Source organism: Carex rostrata, chromosome 14 (assembly GCF_964058835.1).
Source record: "Carex rostrata chromosome 14, lpCarRost1.2, whole genome shotgun sequence".
In the NCBI taxonomy this organism is placed as follows: Eukaryota; Viridiplantae; Streptophyta; class Magnoliopsida; order Poales; family Cyperaceae; genus Carex; species Carex rostrata.
Window position 1 is genome coordinate 10,665,160 of NC_135931.1, and position 26,268 is coordinate 10,691,427.

Consider the following 26,268-nt stretch of genomic DNA (forward strand, 5'->3'; position numbering starts at 1 on the left):
GATAATTTGAATAATATTGACTCAAGTTATATTAGACATGATATTTTTAACTTAAAAGAATGCTGGCTCCTTAGGCATGATATTATGTTAACAAAGAATGCTGGCTCCTTATATCTACACAACTCAAATCCCTTATTCCCTGTCAAATTCTAACTACATGAACTGCTCCCAATATTTACCTTTTCATTTGCTTCTGATATTTATTTTAGAATCGCATAAAGCACAATAACTGTAGATGTAATTAAAATTCGTATATACTGGTTTTTGATACTTAGACAAGTTAACTTCCTTGATGTCTCTTTTCTTTCAACTAAAATCCCTTAATGATAAATTGTCAGGTACTGAATTGATTGGTACAATTTCAAAACACTTCCAGATATGCAAAATATTAACATCTTTATCAGATATATGAATTTGTCGTGAAATTCTCTGCTTAACCAGACAACATCAAACGTGGAAAAGGAACCAGGAAATTCATGTATGAGTCCCAATAAGAGAAGCATGATCTCGCATATTCCAAATAGGAGTTATTTGTATTGTGTTTTTATTTTCTTATTTGAATACTTGTGTCCTGTGAAGACTCTTAACCTTTCTATGACTAAGTTGACAATGCATTATCGAATTTTATTTGTTGCTCTCTTGATAGGTTGATAGTTTACCTTGACCAACTACTCAAGTTAGCACGAGAAAAGATAAGGAACATAGCATTGCTAGTTCTGGTAAACTTGTCTTTTTGTTTACTGGGAATAACAGGAACAATGCCATCAAAATCAATGCCATCAAGTTGTGATTTGACATCCGAACATCCGAACATCCAAAAACATCCCAAAACAATGCCATCAACTCATTGTTTACTGGCTTCTTTCAATTAGATTTGCAGTTTAGTTACCTTCAAAATCAATGCCATCAAGTTGTGCTTCTCAGCTCAGCTGCCGCGGACTCCTCCCTTCAAATATTCCCCCAGCTTCCTTCAAAATGTCACAATAAAAGCCCTTAAATTAAAATGTAACAAAAAGTGAATTCAATTGAATGGGATGATAAAACAGAAATAACTAACAAGTCACGGCCAATTCAGCTTTAGTTGACTTCTACGGGTCAGGTATATGAAACTGCACTTCTAATGGGAAGCAAGCACACAAGCCAGCAATTCCTTAGCTATCTAATGCAATAGAAAGAAGGTAAAAAAAAGTAAACAACAATAATTGAAACGTACCTTAAATAAAATATGACAAGAATAATACCTGAATCAAACCAAACAGATTTGCAGTTTAGTTACCTTCAAAATCATTGACATCAAGTTGTGCTTCTCAGCTCAGTTGCCCCGGACTCCTCCCTTCAAATATCCCCTCAGCTCCCTTCAAAATGCCACAAGAAAAGCCCTTAAATAAAAATACAACAAAAAGTGAAATCAGTTGCATGGGATGATAAAGCAGAAATAGTTAACAAGTCACGGCCAAGTCAGCTTTGGCTGACTTCTACCGGTCCGGTACACGAAACTGCACATCTCATGGGAAGCAAGCACGTAAGCCAGAAACTCCTCAGCTATCTAATGCAATTGAAAGAAAAAAAAAGTAAACAACAATAATTGAAACGTACCTTCCATAAAATATGGGAAGAAGAATACCTAAATCAAACCAAACAGATTTGCAGTTTAGTTACCTTCAAAATCAATGACATCAAGTTGTGCTTCTCAGTTCAGCTGCTGCGGACTCCTCCCTTCAAATATTCCCTCAGCTTCCTTCGAAATGCCACAAGAAAAGCCCTTAAATTAAAATACAACAAAAATTAAATTCAGTTGCATGGGATGATAAAACAGAAATAACTAAGAGGTCACGGCCAAGTCAGCTTTGGTTGACTTCTACCGACCAGGTTCACGAAACTGCACATCTAATGGAAATCAAGCACACAAGCCAGCAACTCGTCAGCTAACTATTGCAATAGAAAGAACGTAGAAAATAGTAAACAACAATAATTGAAACGTACCTTGCATAAATTATGGCAAGAAGAATACCTGAATCAAACCAAACATATTTGCAGTTTAGTTACCTTCAAAATCAATGCCATCAAGTTGTGCTTCTCAGCTCAGCTGGCGCGGACTCCTCCCTTCAAATATCCCCTCAGCTCACTTCAAAATGCCACAAGAAAAACCCTTAAATTAAAATACAACAAAAAGTGAATTCAGTTACACAGGATGATAAAACAGAAATAACTAAAAAGTCATGGCCAAGTCAGCTTTGGCTGACTTCTACCGGTCAGGTACACGAAACTGCACATCTAAGGGAAGGAAGCACACATGCCAGCAATTCCTCAGCTATCTAATGCAATAGAGAAAAGGTAAAAAAAAAGTAAACTACAATAATTGAAACTTACCTTTCATAAAATATGACAAGAATAATACCTGAATCAAACCAAACAGATTTGCAGTTTAGTTACCTTACAAATCAATGCCATCAAGTTGTATATCTCACCTCAGCTACCGCGGACTCCTCCCTTTAAATATTCCCCCAGCTTCATTCAAAATTCCACAAGAAAAACCCTTAAATTAAAATACGACAAAAAGTGAAATCAGTTGCATAGGATGATAAAACAAAAATAACTAACAAGTCACGGCCAAGTCAGCTTTGCCTGACTTCTACCGGTCAGGTACACAAAATTGCACATCTAATGAGAAGCAAGCACACAAGACAGCAACTACTCAGCTATCTAGTGCAATAGAAAGAAGGTACAAAAAAGTAAACAACAATAATTGAAACGTACCTTTCATAAACTCTGACAAGAAAAATAACTGAATCAAACCAAACAGATTTGCAGTTTAGTTACCTTCAAAATGAATGCCATCAAGTTGTGCTTCTCAGCTCAGCTGCCGCGGAATCCTCCCTTCAAATATTCGCTCAATTTCCTTAAAAATGCCACAAGAAAAGCCCTTAAATTAAAATACAACAAAAAGTGAATTTAGTTGCATGGAATAAGAAAATAGAAATAACTAACAAGTCACGGCCAAGTCAGCTTTGGCTGATTTCTACCGGTCAGGTACACGAAACTGCACATCTAATGGGAAGGAAGCACACATGCCTACAATTCTTCAGCTATCAATTGCAATAGAGAAAAGGCAAAAAAAAGTAAACAACAATAATTGAAACGTACCTTTCAAAAAATCTGGATAGAAGAATACCTGATTTAAACCAAACAGTTTGCAGTTTAGTTACCTTCAAAATCAATGTCATCAAGTTGTGCTTCTCAGCACAGCAGCCGTGGACTCCTCCCTTTAAATATTCGCTCAGCTTCTTTCAAAATTCCACAAGAAAAACCCTTAAACTCAAATACAACAAAAAGTGAAATCAGTTGAGTGGGATAATAAAACAGAAATAACTAACAGGTCACGGCCAAGTCAACTTTAGTTGACTTCTACGGGTCAGGTACACCAAACTGCACATCTAATGAGAAGCAAGCACACAGGCCACCAATTCCTAACCTATCTAATGCAATAGAAAGAAGGTACAAAAAAGTAAACAACAATAATTGAAACGTACCTTTCATAAACTCTGACAAGAAGAATACCTGAATCAAACCAAACAGATTTGCAGTTTAGTGACCTTCAAAATCAATGCCATCAAGTTGTGCTTCTCAGCTCAGCTGACGCGGACTCCTCCTTTCCAATACTCGCTCTGATTCCTTTAAAATTCCGCAAGAAAAACCCTTAAACTGAAATACAGCAAAACGTGAAATCAGTTGAATGGGATGATAAAACAAAAATAACTAACAAGTCACGGCCAAGTCAGCTTTGCCTGACTTCTACCGGTCAGGTACACAAAATTGCACATCTAATGAGAAGCAAGCACACAAGACAGCAACTACTCAGCTATCTAGTGCAATAGAAAGAAGGTACAAAAAAGTAAACAACAATAATTGAAACGTACCTTTCATAAACTCTGACAAGAAAAATAACTGAATCAAACCAAACAGATTTGCAGTTTAGTTACCTTCAAAATGAATGCCATCAAGTTGTGCTTCTCAGCTCAGCTGCCGCGGAATCCTCCCTTCAAATATTCGATCAATTTCCTTAAAAATGCCACAAGAAAAGCCCTTAAATTAAAATACAACAAAAAGTGAATTTAGTTGCATGGAATAAGAAAATAGAAATAACTAACAAGTCACGGCCAAGTCAGCTTTGGCTGATTTCTACCGGTCAGGTACACGAAACTGCACATCTAATGGGAAGGAAGCACACATGCCTACAATTCTTCAGCTATCAATTGCAATAGAGAAAAGGCAAAAAAAAGTAAACAACAATAATTGAAACGTACCTTTCAAAAAATCTGGATAGAAGAATACCTGATTTAAACCAAACAGTTTGCAGTTTAGTTACCTTCAAAATCAATGTCATCAAGTTGTGCTTCTCAGCACAGCAGCCGTGGACTCCTCCCTTTAAATATTCGCTCAGCTTCTTTCAAAATTCCACAAGAAAAACCCTTAAACTCAAATACAACAAAAAGTGAAATCAGTTGAGTGGGATAATAAAACAGAAATAACTAACAGGTCACGGCCAAGTCAACTTTAGTTGACTTCTACGGGTCAGGTACACCAAACTGCACATCTAATGAGAAGCAAGCACACAGGCCACCAATTCCTAACCTATCTAATGCAATAGAAAGAAGGTACAAAAAAGTAAACAACAATAATTGAAACGTACCTTTCATAAACTCTGACAAGAAGAATACCTGAATCAAACCAAACAGATTTGCAGTTTAGTGACCTTCAAAATCAATGCCATCAAGTTGTGCTTCTCAGCTCAGCTGACGCGGACTCCTCCTTTCCAATACTCGCTCTGATTCCTTTAAAATTCCGCAAGAAAAACCCTTAAACTGAAATACAGCAAAACGTGAAATCAGTTGAATGGGATGATAAAACAAAAATAACTAACAAGTCACGGCCAAGTCAGCTTTGCCTGACTTCTACCGGTCAGGTACACAAAATTGCACATCTAATGAGAAGCAAGCACACAAGACAGCAACTACTCAGCTATCTAGTGCAATAGAAAGAAGGTACAAAAAAGTAAACAACAATAATTGAAACGTACCTTTCATAAACTCTGACAAGAAAAATAACTGAATCAAACCAAACAGATTTGCAGTTTAGTTACCTTCAAAATGAATGCCATCAAGTTGTGCTTCTCAGCTCAGCTGCCGCGGAATCCTCCCTTCAAATATTCGATCAATTTCCTTAAAAATGCCACAAGAAAAGCCCTTAAATTAAAATACAACAAAAAGTGAATTTAGTTGCATGGAATAAGAAAATAGAAATAACTAACAAGTCACGGCCAAGTCAGCTTTGGCTGATTTCTACCGGTCAGGTACACGAAACTGCACATCTAATGGGAAGGAAGCACACATGCCTACAATTCTTCAGCTATCAATTGCAATAGAGAAAAGGCAAAAAAAAGTAAACAACAATAATTGAAACGTACCTTTCAAAAAATCTGGATAGAAGAATACCTGATTTAAACCAAACAGTTTGCAGTTTAGTTACCTTCAAAATCAATGTCATCAAGTTGTGCTTCTCAGCACAGCAGCCGTGGACTCCTCCCTTTAAATATTCGCTCAGCTTCTTTCAAAATTCCACAAGAAAAGCCCTTAAACTCAAATACAACAAAAAATGAAATCAGTTGAGTGGGATAATAAAACAGAAATAACTAACAGGTCACGGCCAAGTCAACTTTAGTTGACTTCTACGGGTCAGGTACACCAAACTGCACATCTAATGAGAAGCAAGCACACAGGCCACCAATTCCTAACCTATCTAATGCAATAGAAAGAAGGTACAAAAAAGTAAACAACAATAATTGAAACGTACCTTTCATAAACTCTGACAAGAAGAATACCTGAATCAAACCAAACAGATTTGCAGTTTAGTGACCTTCAAAATCAATGCCATCAAGTTGTGCTTCTCAGCTCAGCTGACGCAGACTCCTCCTTTCCAATACTCGCTCTGATTCCTTTAAAATTCCGCAAGAAAAGCCCTTAAATTGAAATACAGCAAAACGTGAAATCAGTTGAATGGGATGATAAAACATAAATAACTAACAAGTCACGGCCAAGTCAGCTTTGGCTGACTTCTACCGGTCAGGTACACGAAACCGCACATCTAATGGGAAGCAAGCACACAAGACAGCAACTACTCAGCTATCTAGTGCAATAGAAAGAAGGTACAAAAAAGTAAACAATAATAATTGAAACGTACCTTTCATAAACTCTGACAAGAAGAATACCTGAATCAAACAAAACAGATTTGCAGTTTAGTTACCTTCAAAATGAATGCCATCAAGTTGTGCTTCTCAGCTCAACTGCAGCGGAGTCCTCCTTTCCAATACTCGCTCAGAATCCTTTAAAATTCCACAAGAAAAGACCTTAAACTGAAATACAGCAAAACGTGAAATAAGTTGAATGGGATGAAAAAACAGAAATAACTAACAAGTCACGGCTAAGTCAACTTTAGCTGACTTCTACCGGTCAGGTACACGAAACTGCACATCTAATGGGAAGGAAGCACACATGCCTACAATTCTTCAGCTATCAATTGCAATAGAGAAAAGGCAAAAAAAAGTAAACAACAATAATTGAAACGTACCTTTCAAAAAATCTGGATAGAAGAATACCTGATTTAAACCAAACAGTTTGCAGTTTAGTTACCTTCAAAATCAATGTCATCAAGTTGTGCTTCTCAGCACAGCAGCCGTGGACTCCTCCCTTTAAATATTCGCTCAGCTTCTTTCAAAATTCCACAAGAAAAACCCTTAAACTCAAATACAACAAAAAGTGAAATCAGTTGAGTGGGATAATAAAACAGAAATAACTAACAGGTCACGGCCAAGTCAACTTTAGTTGACTTCTACGGGTCAGGTACACCAAACTGCACATCTAATGAGAAGCAAGCACACAGGCCACCAATTCCTAACCTATCTAATGCAATAGAAAGAAGGTACAAAAAAGTAAACAACAATAATTGAAACGTACCTTTCATAAACTCTGACAAGAAGAATACCTGAATCAAACCAATCAGATTTGCAGTTTAGTGACCTTCAAAATCAATGCCATCAAGTTGTGCTTCTCAGCTCAGCTGACGCGGACTCCTCCTTTCCAATACTCGCTCTGATTCCTTTAAAATTCCGCAAGAAAAGCCCTTAAACTGAAATACAGCAAAACGTGAAATCAGTTGAATGGGATGATAAAACATAAATAACTAACAAGTCACGGCCAAGTCAGCTTTGGCTGACTTCTACCGGTCAGGTACACGAAACCGCACATCTAATGGGAAGCAAGCACACAAGACAGCAACTACTCAGCTATCTAGTGCAATAGAAAGAAGGTACAAAAAAGTAAACAATAATAATTGAAACGTACATTTCATAAACTCTGACAAGAAGAATACCTGAATCAAACAAAACAGATTTGCAGTTTAGTTACCTTCAAAATGAATGCCATCAAGTTGTGCTTCTCAGCTCAACTGCAGCGGAGTCCTCCTTTCCAATACTCGCTCAGATTCCTTTAAAATTCCACAAGAAAAGACCTTAAACTGAAATACAGCAAAACGTGAAATAAGTTGAATGGGATGATAAAACAGAAATAACTAACAAGTCACGGCTAAGTCAACTTTAGTTGACTTCTACCGGTCAGGTACACGAAACTGCACATCTAATGAGAAGCAAGCACACAGGCCACCAATTCCTAAGCTATCTAATGCAATAGAAAGAAGGTACAAAAAAGTAAACAACAATAATTGAAACGTACCTTTCATAAACTCTGACAAGAAGAATACTTGAATCAAACAAACAGATTTGCAGTTTAGTTACCTTCAAAATCAATGCCATCAAGTTGTGCTTCTCAGCTCACGTGCCGCGGACTCGTCCCTAGAAATATTCCCTCCGTTTCCTTCAAAATTCCGCTAGAAATCCCCTTAAATTAAAATACAACAAAAAGTGAAATCTGCGTGGGATGATAAAACAAAAATAACTAACAAGTCACGGCGAAGTCAGCTTTGGCTGACTTCTAACGGTCAGGTTCACGAAACCGCACATCTAATGGGAAGCAAGCACACAAGACATCAACTACTCAGCTATCTAGTGCAATAGAAAGAAGGTACAAAAAAGTAAACAACAATAATTGAAACGTACCTTTCATAAACTCTGACAAGAAAAATAACTGAATCAAAGCAAACAGATTTGCAGTTTAGTTACCTTCAAAATCAATGCCATCAAGTTGTGCTTCTCAGCTCAGCTGCAGCGGGCTCCTCATTTCCAATACTCGCTCTGATTCCTTCAAAATTCCACAAGAAAAGCCCTTAAACTGAAATACAGCAAAACGTGAAATCAGTTGAATGGGATGATAAGACAGAAATAACTAACAAGTCACGGCTAAGTCAACTTTAGTTGACTTCTACCGGTCAGGTACACGAAACTGCACATCTAATGAGAAGCAAGCACACAGGCCACCAATTCCTAAGCTATCTAATGCAATAGAAAGAAGGTACAAAAAAGTAAACAACAATAATTGAAACGTACCTTTCATAAACTCTGACAAGAAGAATACCTGAATCAAACCAAACAGATTTGCAGTTTAGTTACCTTCAAAATCAATGTCATCAAGTTGTGCTTCTCAGCACAGCAGCCGTGGACTCCTCCATTTAAATATTCGCTCAGCTTCTTTCAAAATTCCACAAGAAAAGCCCTTAAACTCAAATACAACAAAAAGTGAAATCAGTTGAGTGGGATAATAAAACAGAAATAACTAACAGGTCACGGCCAAGTCAACTTTAGTTGACTTCTACGGGTCAGGTACACCAAACTGCACATCTAATGAGAAGCAAGCACACAGGCCACCAATTCCTAACCTATCTAATGCAATAGAAAGAAGGTACAAAAAAGTAAACAACAATAATTGAAACGTACCTTTCATAAACTCTGACAAGAAGAATACCTGAATCAAACCAAACAGATTTGCAGTTTAGTGACCTTCAAAATCAATGCCATCAAGTTGTGCTTCTCAGCTCAGCTGACGCGGACTCCTCCTTTCCAATACTCGCTCTGATTCCTTTAAAATTCCGCAAGAAAAGCCCTTAAACTGAAATACAGCAAAACGTGAAATCAGTTGAATGGGATGATAAAACATAAATAACTAACAAGTCACGGCCAAGTCAGCTTTGGCTGACTTCTACCGGTCAGGTACACGAAACCGCACATCTAATGGGAAGCAAGCACACAAGACAGCAACTACTCAGCTATCTAATGCAATAGAAAGAAGGTACAAAAAAGTAAAACAACAATAATTGAAACGTACCTTTCATAAACTCTGACAAGAAGAATACCTGAATCAAACCAAACAGATTTGCAGTTTAGTTACCTTCAAAATCAATGCCATCAAGTTGTGCTTCTCAGCTCAGCTGCCGCGGACTCCTCCCTTCGAATACTCCCTTAGATTCCTTCAAAATTCCACAAGAAAAGCCCTTAAACTGAAATACAACAAAAAGTGAAATCAGTTGAATGGCACGATAAAACAGAAATAACTAACAAGTCACGGCCAAGTCAACTTTAGTTGACTTCTACGGGTCAGGTGCCCGGAACTGCACATCTAATGAGAAGCAAGCACACAGGACACCAATTCCTTAGCTATCTAATGCAATAGAAAGAAGGTACAAAAAAGTAAGCCACAATAATTGAAACGTACCTTTCATAAACTCTTACAAGAAGAATACCTGAATCAAACCAAACAAATTTGCAGTTTAGTTACCTTCAAAATCTATGTCATCAAGTTGTGCTTCTCAGCTCAGCTGCAGCGGACTCCTCCTTTCCAATACTCGCTCAGATTCCTTTAAAATTCCACAAGAAAAGCCCTTAAACTGAAATACACAAAAAAGTGAAATCAGTTGAATGGGACGATAAAACAGAAATAACTAACAAGTCACGGCCAAGTCAACTTTAGTTGATTTCTACCAGTCAGGTACACGAAACTGCACATCTAATGAGAAGCAAGCACACAGGCCACCAATTCCTAAGCTATCTAATGCAATAGAAAGAAGGTACAAAAAAGTAAACAACAATAATTGAAACGTACCTTTCATAAACTCTGACAAGAAGAATACCTGAATCAAACCAAACAGATGTGCAGTTTAGTTACCTTCAAAATCAATGCCATCAAGTTGTCCTTCTCAGCTCAGCTGCCGCGGAATCCTCCCTTCGAATACTCGCTCAGATTCCTTCAAAATTCCACAAGAAAAGCCTTTAAACTGAAATACAACAAAAATTGAAATCAGTTGAATGGACGATAAAACAGAAATAAGTAACAAGTCACGGCCAAGTCAACTTTAGCTGACTTCTACGGGTCAGGTACCCGAAACTGCACATCTAATGAGATGCAAGCACACAGGCCACCAATTCCTAAGCTATCTAATGCAATAGAAAGAAGGTACAAAAAAGTAAACAACAATAATTGAAACGTACCTTTCATAAACTCTGACAAGAAGAATACCTGAATCAAACCAAACAGATTTGCAGTTCAGTTACCTTCAAAATCTATGTCATCAAGTTGTGCTTCTCAGCTCAGCTGCAGCGGACTCCTCCTTTCCAATACTCGCTCAGATTCCTTTAAAATTCCACAAGAAAAGCCCTTAAACTGAAATACACAAAAAAGTGAAATCAGTTGAATGGGACGATAAAACAGAAATAACTAACAAGTCACGGCCAAGTCAACTTTAGTTGATTTCTACCAGTCAGGTACACGAAACTGCACATCTAATGAGAAGCAAGCACACAGGCCACCAATTCCTAAGCTATCTAATGCAATAGAAAGAAGGTACAAAAAAGTAAACAACAATAATTGAAACGTACCTTTCATAAACTCTGACAAGAAGAATACCTGAATCAAACCAAACAGATGTGCAGTTTAGTTACCTTCAAAATCAATGCCATCAAGTTGTGCTTCTCAGCTCAGCTGCCGCGGAATCCTCCCTTCGAATACTCGCTCAGATTCCTTCAAAATTCCACAAGAAAAGCCTTTAAACTGAAATACAACAAAAATTGAAATCAGTTGAATGGGACGATAAAACAGAAATAAGTAACAAGTCACGGCCAAGTCAACTTTAGCTGACTTCTACGGGTCAGGTACCCGAAACTGCACATCTAATGAGATGCAAGCACACAGGCCACCAATTCCTAAGCTATCTAATGCAATAGAAAGAAGGTACAAAAAAGTAAACAACAATAATTGAAACGTACCTTTCATAAACTCTGACAAGAAGAATACCTGAATCAAACCAAACAGATTTGCAGTTTAGTTACCTTCAAAATCAATGCCATCAAGTTGTGCTTCTCAGCTCATCTGCCGCGGACACATCTCTTCCAATACTCGCTCAGATTCCTTCAAAATTCCACAAGAAAAGCCCTTAAACTGAAATACAACAAAAAGTGAAATCAGTAGAATGGGACGATAAAACAGAAATAACTAACACGTCACGGCCAAGTCAACTTTAGTTGACTTCTACGGGTCAGGTACCCGAAACTGCACATCTAATGAGAAGCAAGCACACAGGACACCAATTCCTTAGCTATCTAATGCAATAGAAAGAAGGTACAAAAAAGTAAGCCACAATAATTGGAACGTACCTTTCATAAACTCTTACAAGAAGAATACCTGAATCAAACCAAACAAATTTGCAATTTAGTTACCTTCAAAATGTATGTCATCAAGTTGAGCTTCTCAGCTCAGCTGCAGCGGACTCCACCCTTCCAATACTCGCTCAGATTCCTTTAAAATTCCACAAGAAAAGCCCTTAAACTGAAATACACAAAAAAGTGAAATCAGTTGAATGGGACGATAAAACAGAAATAACTAACAAGTCACGGCCAAGTCAACTTTACTTAACTTCTACGGGTCAGGTACCCGAAACTGCACATCTAATGAGATGCAAGCACACAGGCCACCAATTCCAAAGCTATCTAATGCAATAGAAAGAAGGTACAAAAAAGTAAACAACAATAATTGAAACGTACCTTTCATAAACTCTTACAAGAAGAATACCTGAATCAAACCAAACAGATTTGCAGTTTAGTTACCTTCAAAATCAATGCCATCAAGTTGTTCTTCTCAGCTCAGCTGCCGCGGACTCCTCCCTTCCAATACTCGCTCAGATTCCTTCAAAATTCCACAAGAAAAGCCCTTAAACTGAAATACAACAAAAAAGTGAAATCAGTTGAATGGGAAGATAAAACAGAAACAACTAACAAGTCACGGCTAAGTCAACTTTAGTTGATTTCTACCAGTCAGGTACACGAAACTGCACATCTAATGAGAAGCAAGCACACAGGCCACCAATTCCTAAGCTATCTAATGCAATAGAAAGAAGGTACAAAAAAGTAAACAACAATAATTGAAACGTACCTTTCATAAACTCTGACAAGAAGAATACCTGAATCAAACCAAACAGATTTGCAGTTTAGTTACCTTCAAAATCAATGCCATCAAGTTGTGCTTCTCAGCTCAGCTGCCGCGGACACCTCCCTTCCAATACTCGCTCAGATTCCTTCAAAATTACACAAGAAAAGCCCTTAAACTGAAATACAACAAAAAGTGAAATCAGTTGAATGGGACGATAAAACAGAAATAACTAACAAGTCACGGCCAAGTCAACTTTAGTTGACTTCTACGGGTCAGGTACCCGAAACTGCACATCTAATGAGAAGCAAGCACACAGGACACCAATTCCTTAGCTATCTAATGCAATAGAAAGAAGGTACAAAAAAGTAAGCCACAATAATTGAAACGTACCTTTCATAAACTCTTACAAGAAGAATACCTGAATCAAACCAAACAAATTTGCAGTTTAGTTACCTTCAAAATCTATGTCATCAAGTTGAGCTTCTCAGCTCAGCTGCCGCGGACTCCACCCTTCCAATACTCGCTCAGATTCCTTTAAAATTCCACAAGAAAAGCCCTTAAACTGAAATACACAAAAAAGTGAAATCAGTTGAATGGGACGATAAAACAGAAATAACTAACAAGTCACGGCCAAGTCAACTTTACTTGATTTCTACGGGTCAGGTACCCGAAACTGCACATCTAATGAGATGCAAGCACACAGGCCACCAATTCCAAAGCTATCTAATGCAATAGAAAGAAGGTACAAAAAAGTAAACAACAATAATTGAAACGTACCTTTCATAAACTCTGACAAGAAGAATACCTGAATCAAACCAAACAGATTTGCAGTTTAGTTACCTTCAAAATCAATGCCATCAAGTTGTGCTTCTCAGCTCAGCTGCCGCGGACTCCTCCCTTCGAATACTCCCTCAGATTCCTTCAAAACTCCACAAGAAAAGCCCTTAAACTGAAATACAACAAAAAGTGAAATCAGTTGAATGGGACGATAAAACAGAAATAACTAACAAGTCACGGCCAAGTCAACTTTAGTTGACTTCTACGGGTCAGGTACCCGAAACTGCACATCTAATGAGAAGCAAGCACACAGGCCACCAATTCCTAAGCTATCTCATGCAATAGAAAGAAGGTACAAAAAAGTAAACAACAATAATTGAAACGTACCTTTCATAAACTCTGACAAGAAGAATACCTGAATCAAACCAAACAGATTTGCAGTTTAGTTACCTTCAAAATCAATGCCATCAAGTTGTGCTTCTCAGCTCAGCTGCCGCGGACTCCTCCCTTCGAATACTCCCTCAGATTCCTTCAAAATTCCACAAGAAAAGCCCTTAAACTGAAATACAACAAAAAGTGAAATCAGTTGAATGGAACGATAAAACAGAAATAACTAACAAGTCACGGCCAAGTCAATTTTAGTTGACTTCTACGGGTCAGGTACCCGAAACTGCACATCTAATGAGATGCAAGCACACAGGCCACCAATTCCTAAGCTATCTAATGCAATAGAAAGAAGGTACAAAAAAGTAAACAACAATAATTGAAACGTACCTTTCATAAACTCTGACATGAAGAATACCTGAATCAAACCAAACAGATGTGCAGTTTAGTTACCTTCAAAATCAATGCCATCAAGTTGTGCTTCTCAGCTCAGCTGCCGCGGAATCCTCCCTTCGAATACTCGCTCAGATTCCTTCAAAATTCCACAAGAAAAGCCTTTAAACTGAAATACAACAAAAATTGAAATCAGTTGAATGGGACGATAAAACAGAAATAAGTAACAAGTCACGGCCAAGTCAACTTTAGCTGACTTCTACGGGTCAGGTACACGAAACTGCACATCTAATGAGAAGCAAGCACACAGGCCACCAATTCCTAAGCTATCTAATGCAATAGAAAGAAGGTACAAAAAAGTAAACAACAATAATTGAAACGTACCTTTCATAAACTCTGACAAGAAGAATACCTGAATCAAACCAAACAGATGTGCAGTTTAGTTACCTTCAAAATCAATGCCATCAAGTTGTGCTTCTCAGCTCAGCTGCCGTGGACACCTCCCTTCCAATACTCGCTCAGATTCCTTCAAAATTCCACAATAAAAGCCCTTAAACTGAAATACAACAAAAAGTGAAATCAGTTGAATGGGACGATAAAACAGAAATAACTAACAAGTCACGGCCAAGTCAACTTTAGTTGACTTCTACGGGTCAGGTACCCGAAACTGCACATCTAATGAGAAGCAAGCACACAGGACACCAATTCCTTAGCTATCTAATGCAATAGAAAGAAGGTACAAAAAAGTAAGCCACAATAATTGAAACGTACCTTTCATAAACTCTTACAAGAAGAATACCTGAATCAAACCAAACAGATTTGCAGTTTAGTTACCTTCAAAATCAATGCCATCAAGTTGTGCTTCTCAGCTCAGCTGCCGCGGACTCCACCCTTCCAATACTCGCTCAGATTCCTTTAAAATTCCACAAGAAAAGCCCTTAAACTGAAATACACAAAAAAGTGAAATCAGTTGAATGGGACGATAAAACAGAAATAACTAACAAGTCACGGCCAAGTCAACTTTACTTGATTTCTACGGGTCAGGTACCCGAAACTGCACATCTAATGAGATGCAAGCACACAGGCCACCAATTCCAAAGCTATCTAATGCAATAGAAAGAAGGTACAAAAAAGTAAACAACAATAATTGAAACGTACCTTTCATAAACTCTGACAAGAAGAATACCTGAATCAAACCAAACAGATTTGCAGTTTAGTTACCTTCAAAATCAATGCCATCAAGTTGTGCTTCTCAGCTCAGCTGCCGCGGACTCCTCCCTTCGAATACTCCCTCAGATTCCTTCAAAACTCCACAAGAAAAGCCCTTAAACTGAAATACAACAAAAAGTGAAATCAGTTGAATGGGACGATAAAACAGAAATAACTAACAAGTCACGGCCAAGTCAACTTTAGTTGACTTCTACGGGTCAGGTACCCGAAACTGCACATCTAATGAGAAGCAAGCACACAGGCCACCAATTCCTAAGCTATCTCATGCAATAGAAAGAAGGTACAAAAAAGTAAACAACAATAATTGAAACGTACCTTTCATAAACTCTGACAAGAAGAATACCTGAATCAAACCAAACAGATTTGCAGTTTAGTTACCTTCAAAATCAATGCCATCAAGTTGTGCTTCTCAGCTCAGCTGCCGCGGACTCCTCCCTTCGAATACTCCCTCAGATTCCTTCAAAATTCCACAAGAAAAGCCCTTAAACTGAAATACAACAAAAAGTGAAATCAGTTGAATGGGACGATAAAACAGAAATAACTAACAAGTCACGGCCAAGTCAACTTTAGTTGACTTCTACGGGTCAGGTACCGGAAACTGCACATCTAATGAGAAGCAAGCACACAGGCCACAAAATTCCTAAGCTATCTAATGCAATAGAAAGAAGGTACAAAAAAGTAAACAACAATAATTGAAACGTACATTTCATAAACTGTTACAAGAAGAATACCTGAATCAAACCAAACAGATTTGCAGTTTAGTTACCTTCAAAATCTATGTCATCAAGTTGACCTTCTCAGCTCAGCTGCAGCGGACTCCACCCTTCCAATACTCGCTCAGATTCCTTTAAAATTCCACAAGAAAAGCCCTTAAACTGAAATACACAAAAAAGTGAAATCAGTTGAATGGGACGATCAAACAGAAATAACTAACAAGTCACGGCCAAGTCAACTTTACTTAACTTCTACGGGTCAGGTACCCGAAACTGCACATCTAATGAGATGCAAGCACACAGGCCACCAATTCCTAAGCTATCTAATGCAATAGAAAGAAGGTACAAAAAAGTAAACAACAATAATTGAAACGTACCTTTCATAAACTCTGACAAGAAGAATACCTGAATCAAAACAAACAGATGTGCAGTTTAGTTACCTTCAAAATCAATGCCATCAAGTTGTGCTTCTCAGCTCAGCTGCCGCGGAATCCTCCCTTCGAATACTCGCTCAGATTCCTTCAAAATTCCACAAGAAAAGCCTTTAAACTGAAATACAACAAAAATTGAAATCAGTTGAATGGGACGATAAAACAGAAATAAGTAACAAGTCACGGCCAAGTCAACTTTAGCTGACTTCTACGGGTCAGGTACACGAAACTGCACATCTAATGAGAAGCAAGCACACAGGCCACCAATTCCTAAGCTATCTAATGCAATAGAAAGAAGGTACAAAAAAGTAAACAACAATAATTGAAACGTACCTTTCATAAACTCTGACAAGAAGAATACCTGAATCAAACCAAACAGATTTGCAGTTTAGTTACCTTCAAAATCAATGCCATCAAGTTGTGCTTCTCAGCTCAGCTGCCGTGGACACCTCCCTTCCAATACTCGCTCAGATTCCTTCAAAATTCCACAAGAAAAGCCCTTAAACTGAAATACAACAAAAAGTGAAATCAGTTGAATGGGACGATAAAACAGAAATAACTAACAAGTCACGGCCAAGTCAACTTTAGTTGACTTCTACGGGTCAGGTACCCGAAACTGCACATCTAATGAGAAGCAAGCACACAGGACATCAATTCCTTAGCTATCTAATGCAATAGAAAGAAGGTACAAAAAAGTAAGCCACAATAATTGAAACGTACCTTTCATAAACTCTTACAAGAAGAATACCTTAATCAAACCAAACAAATTTGCAGTTTAGTTACCTTCAAAATGTATGTCATCAAGTTGAGTTTCTCAGCTCAGCTGCAGCGGACTCCACCCTTCCAATACTCGCTCAGATTCCTTTAAAATTCCACAAGAAAAGCCCTTAAACTGAAATACACAAAAAAGTGAAATCAGTTGAATGGGACGATAAAACAGAAATAACTAACAAGTCACGGCCAAGTCAACTTTAGTTGACTTCTACGGGTCAGGTACCCGAAACTGCACATCTAATGAGATGCAAGCACACAGGCCACCAATTCCTAAGCTATCTAATGCAATAGAAAGAAGGTACAAAAAAGTAAACAACAATAATTGAAACGTACCTTTCATAAACACTTACAAGAAGATTACCTGAATCAAACCAAACAGATTTGCAGTTTAGTTACCTTCAAAATCAATGTCATCAAGTTGACCTACTCAGCTCAGCTGCAGCGGACTCCACCCTTCCAATACTCGCTCAGATTCCTTTAAAATTCCACAAGAAAAGCCCTTAAACTGAAATACACAAAAAAGTGAAATCAGTTGAATGGGACGATAAAACAGAAATAACTAACAAGTCACGGCCAAGTCAACTTTACTTGACTTCTACGGGTCAGGTACCCGAAACTTCACATCTAATGAGATGCAAGCACACAGGCCACCAATTCCAAAGCTATCTAATGCAATAGAAAGAAGGTACAAAAAAGTAAACAACAATAATTGAAACGTACCTTTCATAAACTCTGACAAGAAAAATACCTGAATCAAACCAAACAGATTTGCAGTTTAGTTACCTTCAAAATCAATGCCATCAAGTTGTGCTTCTCAGCTCAGCTGCCGCGGAATCCTCCCTTCGAATACTCCCTCAGATTCCTTCAAAACTCCACAAGAAAAGCCCTTAAACTGAAATACAACAAAAAGTGAAATCAGTTGAATGGGACGATAAAACAGAAATAACTAACAAGTCACGGCCAAGTCAACTTTAGTTGACTTCTACGGGTCAGGTACCCGAAACTGCACATCTAATGAGAAGCAAGCACACAGGCCACCAATTCCTAAGCTATCTAATGCAATAGAAAGAAGGTACAAAAAAGTAAACAACAATAATTGAAACGTACCTTTCATAAACTCTGACAAGAAGAATACCTGAATCAAACCAAACAGATTTGCAGTTTAGTTACCTTCAAAATCAATGCCATCAAGTTGTGCTTCTCAGCTCAGCTGCCGCGGACTCCTCCCTTCGAATACTCCCTCAGATTCCTTCAAAATTCCACAAGAAAAGCCCTTAAACTGAAATACAACAAAAAGTGAAATCAGTTGAATGGGACGATAAAACAGAAATAACTAACAAGTCACGGCCAAGTCAACTTTAGTTGACTTCTACGGGTCAGGTACCCGAAACTGCACATCTAATGAGATGCAAGCACACAGGCCACAAAATTCCTAAGCTATCTAATGCAATAGAAAGAAGGTACAAAAAAGTAAACAACAATAATTGAAACGTACATTTCATAAACTGTTACAAGAAGAATACCTGAATCAAACCAAACAGATTTGCAGTTTAGTTACCTTCAAAATCTATGTCATCAAGTTGACCTACTCAGCTCAGCTGCAGCGGACTCCACCCTTCCAATACTCGCTCAGATTCCTTTAAAATTCCACAAGAAAAACCCTTAAACTGAAATACACAAAAAAGTGAAATCAGTTGAATGGGACGATAAAACAGAAATAACTAACAAGTCACGGCCAAGTCAACTTTACTTGACTTCTACGGGTCAGGTACCCGAAACTTCACATCTAATGAGAAGCAAGCACACAGGCCACCAATTCCAAAGCTATCTAATGCAATAGAAAGAAGGTACAAAAAAGTAAACAACAATAATTGAAACGTACCTTTCATAAACTCTGACAAGAAGAATACCTGAATCAAACCAAACAGATTTGCAGTTTAGTTACCTTCAAAATCAATGCCATCAAGTTGTGCTTCTCAGCTCAGCTGCCGCGGACTCCTCCCTTCAAATACTCCCTCAGATTCCTTCAAAACTCCACAAGAAAAGCCCTTAAACTGAAATACAACAAAAAGTGAAATCAGTTGAATGGGACGATAAAACAGAAATAACTAACAAGTCACGGCCAAGTCAACTTTAGTTGACTTCTACGGGTCAGGTACCCGAAACTGCACATCTAATGAGAAGCAAGCACACAGGCCACCAATTCCTAAGCTATCTCATGCAATAGAAAGAAGGGACAAAAAAGTAAACAACAATAATTGAAACGTACCTTTCATAAACTCTGACAAGAACAATACCTGAATCAAACCAAACAGATTTGCAGTTTAGTTACCTTCAAAATCAATGCCATCAAGTTGTGCTTCTCAGCTCGGCTGCCGCGGACTCCTCCCTTACAATACTCGCTCAGATTCCTTCAAAATTCCACAAGAAAAGCCCTTAAACTGAAATACAACAAAAAGTGAAATCAGTTGAATGGGACGATAAAACAGAAATAACTAACAAGTCACGGCCAAGTCAACTTTAGTTGACTTCTACGGGTCAGGTACACGAAACTGCACATCTAATGAGAAGCAAGCACACAGGACACCAATTCCTAAGCTATCTAATGCAATAGAAAGAAGGTACAAAAAAGTAAACAACAATAATTGAAACGTACCTTTCATAAACTCTGACAAGAAGAATACCTGAATCAAACCAAACAAATTTGCAGTTTAGTTACCTTCAAAATCAATCCCATCAAGTTGTGCTTCTCAGCTCAGCTGCCGCGGACTCCTCCCTTCGAATACTCCCTCAGATTCCTTCAAAATTCCACAAGAAAAGCCCTTAAACTGAAATACAACAAAAAGTGAAATCAGTTGAATGGCACGATAAAACAGAAATAACTAACAAGTCACGGCCAAGTCAACTTTAGTTGACTTCTACGGGTCAGCTACCCGAAACTGCACATCTAATGAGAAGCAAGCACACAGGACACCAATTCCTTAGCTATCTAATGCAATAGAAAGAAGGTACAAAAAAGTAAACAACAATAATTGAAACGTACCTTTCATAAACTCTGACAAGAAGAATACTTGAATCAAACAAAACAGATTTGCAGTTTAGTTACCTTCAAAATCAATGCCATCAAGTTGTGCTTCTCAGCTCAGCTGCCGCGGACTCCTCCCTTCCAATACTCGCTCAGATTCCTTCAAAATTCCACAAGAAAAGCCCTTAAACTGAAATACAACATAAAGTGAAATCAGTTGAATGGGACGATAAAACAGAAATAACTAACAAGTCACGGCCAAGTCAACTTTAGTTGACTTCTACGGGTCAGGTACCCGAAACTGCACATCTAATGAGAAGCAAGCACACAGGACACCAATTCCTTAGCTATCTAATGCAATAGAAAGAAGGTACAAAAAAGTAAGCCACAATAATTGAAACGTACCTTTCATAAACTCTTACAAGAAGAATACCTGAATCAAACCAAACAAATTTGCAGTTTAGTTACCTTCAAAATCTACGTCATCAAGTTGTGCTTCTCAGGTCAGCTGCAGCGGACTCCACCCTTCCAATACTCGCTCAGATTCCTTTAAAATTCCACAAGAAAAGCCCTTAAACTGAAATACACATAAAAGTGAAATCAGTTGAATGGGACGATAAAACAGAAATAACTAACAAGTCACGGCCAAGTCAACTTTAGTTGACTTCTACGGGTCAGGTACCCGAAACTGCATATCTAATGAGATGCAAGCACACAGGCCACCAATTCCTAAGCTATCTAATGCAATAGAAAGAAGGTACAAAAAAGTAAGCCACAATAATTGAAACGTACCTTTCATAAACTCTTACAAGAAGAATACCTGAATCAAACCAAACAAATTTGCAGTTTAGTTACCTTCAAAATCTACGTCATCAAGTTGTGCTTCTCAGCTCAGCTGCAGCGGACTCCACCCTTCCAATACTCGCTCAGATTCCTTTAAAATTCCACAAGAAAAGCCCTTAAACTGAAATACACATAAAAGTGAAATCAGTTGAATGGGACGATAAAACAGAAATAACTAACAAGTCACGGCCAAGTCAACTTTAGTTGACTTCTACGGGTCAGGTACCCGAAACTGCATATCTAATGAGATGCAAGCACACAGGCCACCAATTCCTAAGCTATCTAATGCAATAGAAAGAAGGTACAAAAATGTAAGCCACAATAATTGAAACGTACCTTTCATAAACTCTTACAAGAAGAATACCTGAATCAAACCAAACAAATTTGCAGTTTAGTTACCTTCAAAATCTACGTCATCAAGTTGTGCTTCTCAGCTCAGCTGCAGCGGACTCCACCCTTCCAATACTCGCTCAGATTCCTTTAAAATTCCACAAGAAAAGCCCTTAAACTGAAATACACATAAAAGTGAAATCAGTTGAATGGGACGATAAAACTGAAATAACTAACAAGTCACGGCCAAGTCAACTTTAGTTGACTTCTACGGGTCAGGTACCCGAAACTGCATATCTAATGAGATGCAAGCACACAGGCCACCAATTCCTAAGCTATCTAATGCAATAGAAAGAAGGTACAAAAAAGTAAGCCACAATAATTGAAACGTACCTTTCATAAACTCTTACAAGAAGAATACCTGAATCAAACCAAACAAATTTGCAGTTTAGTTACCTTCAAAATCTACGTCATCAAGTTGTGCTTCTCAGCTCAGCTGCAGCGGACTCCACCTTTCCAATACTCGCTCAGATTCCTTTAAAATTCCACAAGAAAAGCCCTTAAACTGAAATACACAAAAAAGTGAAATCAGTTGAATGGGACGATAAAACAGAAATAACTAACAAGTCACGGCCAAGTCAACTTTAGTTGACTTCTACGGGTCAGGTACCCGAAACTGCATATCTAATGAGATGCAAGCACACAGGCCATCAATTCCTAAGCTATCTAATGCAATAGAAAGAAGGTACAAAAAAGTAAACAACAATAATTGAAACGTACCTTTCATAAACTCTGACAAGAAGAATACCTGAATCAAACCAAACAGATTTGCAGTTTAGTTACCTTCAAAATCAATGCCATCAAGTTGTGCTTCTCAGCTCAGCTGCCGCGGACTCCTCCCTTCGAATACTCACTCAGATTACTTCAAAATTTCACAAGAAAAGCCCTTAAACTAAAATACAACAAAAACTGAAATCAGTTGAATGGCACGATAAAACAGAAATAACTAACAAGTCACGGCCAAGTCAACTTTAGTTGACTTCTACCAGTCAGGTACACGAAACTGCACATCTAATGAGAAGCAAGCACGCAGGCCACCAATACCTAAGCTATCTAATGCAATAGAAAGAAGGTACAAAAAAGTAAACAACAATAATTGAAACGTACCTTTCATAAACTCTTACAAAAAGAATACCTCAATCAAACCAAACAAATTTGCAGTTTAGTTACCTTCAAAATCAATGCCATCAAGTTGTGCTTCTCAGCTCAGCTGCCGCGGACTCCTCCCTTCCAATACTCGCTCAGATTCCTTCAAAATTCCACAAGAAAAGTCCTTAAACTGAAATACAACAAAACGTGAAATCAATTGAATGGGATGATAAAACAGAAATAACTAACAAGTCACGGCCAAGTCAACTTTAGTTGACTTCTACCGGTCAGGTACACGAAACTGCATATCTAATGAGATGCAAGCACACATGCCACCAATTCCTATGCTATCTAATGCAATAGAAAGAAGGTACAAAAAAGTAAACAACAATAATTTAAACGTACCTTTCATAAACTCTGACAAGAAGAATAACTGAATCAAACCAAACAGATTTGCAGTTTAGTTTCCTTCAAAATAAATGCCATCAAGTTGTGCTTCTCAGCTCAGCTGCCGCGGACTCCTCCTTTCAAATATTCGCTCAGTTTCCTTAAAAATGACACAAGAAAAGCCCTCAAATTAAAATAAAACAAAAAGTGAATTTAGTTGCATGGAATAATAAAATATAAATAACTAACAAGTCACGAAAAAGTCAGCTTTAACTGATTTCTACCGGCCAGGTACACTAAACTGCACATCTAATTGGAAGGAAGCACACATGCCAGCAATTCCTCAGCTATCTAATGCAATAGAGAAAAGTCAAAAAAAAAAGTAAACAACAATAATTGAAACGTACCTTTTATAAAATATGGATAGAAGAACACCTGAATTAAACCAAACAAATTTGCAGTTTAGTTACCTTCAAAATCAATGCCATCAAGTTGTGCTTCTCAGCTCAGCTGCCGCGGAATCCTCCCTTCCAATACTTGCTCAGATTCCTTCAAAATTCTACAAGAAAAGCCTTAAACTGAAATACAACAAAAAGTGAAATCAGTTGAATGGGACGATAAAACAGAAATAACTAACAAGTCACGGCCAAGTCAACTTTAGTTGACTTCTACCGGTCAGGTACACGAAACTGCACATCTAATGAGAAGCAAGCACACAGGACACCAATTCCTAAGCTATCTAATGCAATAGAAAGAAGGTACAAAAAAGTAAACAACAATAATTGAAACGTACCTTTCATAAACTCTTACAAGAAGAATACCTGAACCAAACCAAACAAATTTGCAGTTTAGTTACCTTCAAAATCAATGTCATCAAGTTGTGCTTCTCAGCTCAGCTGCAGCGGACTCCTCCCTTCGAATACTCGCTCAGATTCCTTCAAAATACCACAAGAAAAGCCCTTAAACTGAAATACAACAAAAAGTGAAATCAGTTGAATGGGACGATAAAACAGAAATAACTAACAAGTCACGGCCAAGTCAACTTTAGTTGACTTCTACGAGTCAGGTACCGGAAACTGCACATCTAATGAGAAGCAAGCACACAGGACACCAATTCCTAAGCTATCTAATGCAATAGAAAGAAGGTACAAAAAATTAAACAACAATAATTGAAACGTACCTCTCATAAACTCTAACAAGAAGAATACCTGAATCAAACCAAACAGATTTGCAGTTTAGTTACCTTAAAAATCAATGTCATCAAGTTGTGCTTCTTAGCTCACGTGCCGCGGACTCCTCTCTTGAAATATTCCCTCTGCTTTCTTCAAAATTCTGCAAGAAATGCCCTTAAATTAAAATACAACAAAAAGTGAAATCAGTTGCATGGGATGATAAAAAATAAATAACTAACAAGTCACGGCCAAGTCAACTTTAGTTGACTTCTACGGGTCAGGTACACGAAACTGCACATCTAATGGGAAGGAAGCACACATGCCAGCAATTCCTCAGCTATCTAATGCAATAGAGAAAAGTCAAAAAAAAGTAAACAACAATAATTGAAACGTACCTTTTATAAAATATGGATAGAAGGATATCTGAATTAAACCAAACAGATTTGCAGTTTAGTTACCTTCAAAATCAATGCCATCAAGTTGTGCTTCTCAGCTCAGCTGCCGCGGACTCCTCCTTTCAAATATTCGCTCAGCTTCTTTCAAAATTTCACAAGAAAAGCCTTTAAACTAAAATACAACAAAAAGTGAAATCAGTTGAGTGGGATGATAAAACAGAAATAACTAACAGGTCACGACCAAGTCAACTTTAGTTGACTTCTACGGGTTAGGTACACGAAACTGCATATCTAATGAGAAGCAAGCACACAGGCCAGCAATTCCTAAGATATCTAATGCAATAGAAAGAAGGTAAAAAAAAGTAAACAACAATAATTGAAACGTACCTTTTATAAACTCTGACAAGAAGAATACATGAATCAAACCAAACAGATTTGCAGTTTAGTTACCTTCAAAATTAATGCCATCAAGTTGTGCTTCTCAGCTCAGCTGCCGCGGACTCCACCCTTCCAATACTCGCTCAGATTCCTTCAAAATTCCACAAGAAAAGCCCTTAAACTGAAATGCAACAAAACGTGAAATCAGTTGAATGGGATGATAAAACAAAAATAACTAACAAGTCACGGCCAAGTCAACTTTAGTTGACTTCTACGGGTCAGGTACCCGAAACTGCACATCTAATGAGAAGCAAGCACACAGGCCACCAATTCCTAAGCTATCTAATGCAATAGAAAGAAGGTACAAAAAAGTAAACAAAAATAATTGAAATGTACCTTTCATAAACTCTAACAAGAAGAATACCTGAATCAAACCAAACAGATTTGCAGTTTAGTTACCTTCAAAATCAATCCCATCAAGTTGTGCTTCTCATCTCACGTGCCGCGGACTTTTCCCTTGAAATATTCCCTTTGCTTCCTTCAAAATTCTGCAAGAAATGCCCTTAAATTAAAATACAACAAAAAGTGAAATCAGTTGCATGTGATGATAAAACAGAAATAACTAACAAGTCACGGCCAAGTCAACTTTAGTTGACTTCTACGGGTCAGGTACACGAAACTGCACATCTAATGAGAAGCAAGCACACAGGCCACCAATTCTTAAGCTATCTAATGCAATAGAAAGAAGGTACAAAAAAGTAAACAACAATAATTGAAACGTACCTTTCATAAACTCTGACAAGAAGAATACCTGAATCAAACCAAACAGATGTGCAGTTTAGTTACCTTCAAAATCAATGCCATCAAGTTGTGCTTCTCAGCTCAGCTGCCGCGGACTCCTCCCTTCCAATACTCGCTCAGATTCCTTCAAAATTCCACAAGAAAAGTTCTTAAACTGAAATACAACAAAAAGTGAAATCAGTTGAATGGGATGATAAAACAGAAATAACTAACAGGTCACGGCCAAGTCAACTTTAGGTGACTTCTACCGGTCAGGTACACGAAACTGCACATCTAATGAGAAGCAAGCACACAGACCACCAATTCCTAAGCTATCTAATGCAATAGAAAGAAGGTACAAAAAAGTAAACAACAATAATTGAAACGTACCTTTCATAAACTCTGACAAGAAGAATACCTGAATCAAACCAATCAGATTTGCAGTTTAGTTACCTTTAAAATCAATGCAATCAAGTTGTGCTTCTCAGCTCACGTGCCGCGGACTCCTCCCTTGAAATATTCCCTCAACTTCCTTAAAAATGACACAAGAAAAACCCTTTAATTAAAATACAACAAAAAGTGAATTCAGTTGCATGAGATGATAAAACAGAAATAACTAACAAATCACGGTCAAGTCAGCTTTAGCTGACTTCTACCGGTCAGGTGCACGAAACTGCACATCTAA

General features: G+C 37.8%; 2 long non-coding RNA genes across 58 annotated transcripts; both read right to left on the bottom strand.

The window, feature by feature from the left end:
• Nucleotides 1–759: 759 nt before the first annotated feature.
• LOC144565853 (uncharacterized) lies at nucleotides 760–19,954 on the bottom strand. 50 transcript variants are annotated; one of them, XR_013515036.1, is made up of 48 exons: nucleotides 19,844–19,954; nucleotides 19,457–19,565; nucleotides 19,070–19,178; nucleotides 18,851–18,952; nucleotides 18,648–18,761; nucleotides 18,295–18,403; nucleotides 17,908–18,016; nucleotides 17,521–17,629; nucleotides 17,134–17,242; nucleotides 16,747–16,855; nucleotides 16,360–16,468; nucleotides 15,973–16,081; nucleotides 15,585–15,693; nucleotides 15,198–15,306; nucleotides 14,811–14,919; nucleotides 14,424–14,532; nucleotides 13,974–14,145; nucleotides 13,650–13,758; nucleotides 13,263–13,371; nucleotides 12,876–12,984; nucleotides 12,657–12,758; nucleotides 12,489–12,567; nucleotides 12,101–12,209; nucleotides 11,714–11,983; nucleotides 11,327–11,435; nucleotides 10,940–11,048; nucleotides 8,970–9,113; nucleotides 8,618–8,726; nucleotides 8,231–8,339; nucleotides 7,847–7,949; nucleotides 7,629–7,730; nucleotides 7,461–7,539; nucleotides 7,039–7,182; nucleotides 6,469–6,789; nucleotides 6,301–6,379; nucleotides 5,879–6,016; nucleotides 5,309–5,635; nucleotides 5,141–5,219; nucleotides 4,149–4,862; nucleotides 3,981–4,059; nucleotides 2,989–3,702; nucleotides 2,821–2,899; nucleotides 2,434–2,536; nucleotides 2,047–2,125; nucleotides 1,660–1,762; nucleotides 1,277–1,546; nucleotides 1,058–1,159; nucleotides 760–968 (listed from the first exon to the last, which is right to left on the bottom strand). It is a non-coding gene; the product is annotated as an uncharacterized LOC144565853 (long non-coding RNA). The 50 variants fall into 50 exon arrangements; XR_013515022.1 differs by having other exon boundaries at nucleotides 2,047–2,149; XR_013515026.1 differs by adding an exon at nucleotides 2,211–2,311 and having other exon boundaries at nucleotides 1,660–2,125.
• Nucleotides 19,955–22,185: 2,231 nt separating this feature from the next.
• LOC144565774 (uncharacterized) lies at nucleotides 22,186–25,751 on the bottom strand. 8 transcript variants are annotated; one of them, XR_013514959.1, is made up of 12 exons: nucleotides 25,650–25,751; nucleotides 25,263–25,351; nucleotides 24,876–24,984; nucleotides 24,489–24,597; nucleotides 24,270–24,367; nucleotides 24,102–24,190; nucleotides 23,715–23,823; nucleotides 23,329–23,436; nucleotides 23,108–23,209; nucleotides 22,877–23,018; nucleotides 22,553–22,631; nucleotides 22,186–22,274 (listed from the first exon to the last, which is right to left on the bottom strand). It is a non-coding gene; the product is annotated as an uncharacterized LOC144565774 (long non-coding RNA). The 8 variants fall into 8 exon arrangements; XR_013514960.1 differs by having other exon boundaries at nucleotides 23,715–23,793; nucleotides 24,270–24,371; XR_013514963.1 differs by having other exon boundaries at nucleotides 23,329–23,417; nucleotides 24,270–24,371.
• Nucleotides 25,752–26,268: the final 517 nt, after the last annotated feature.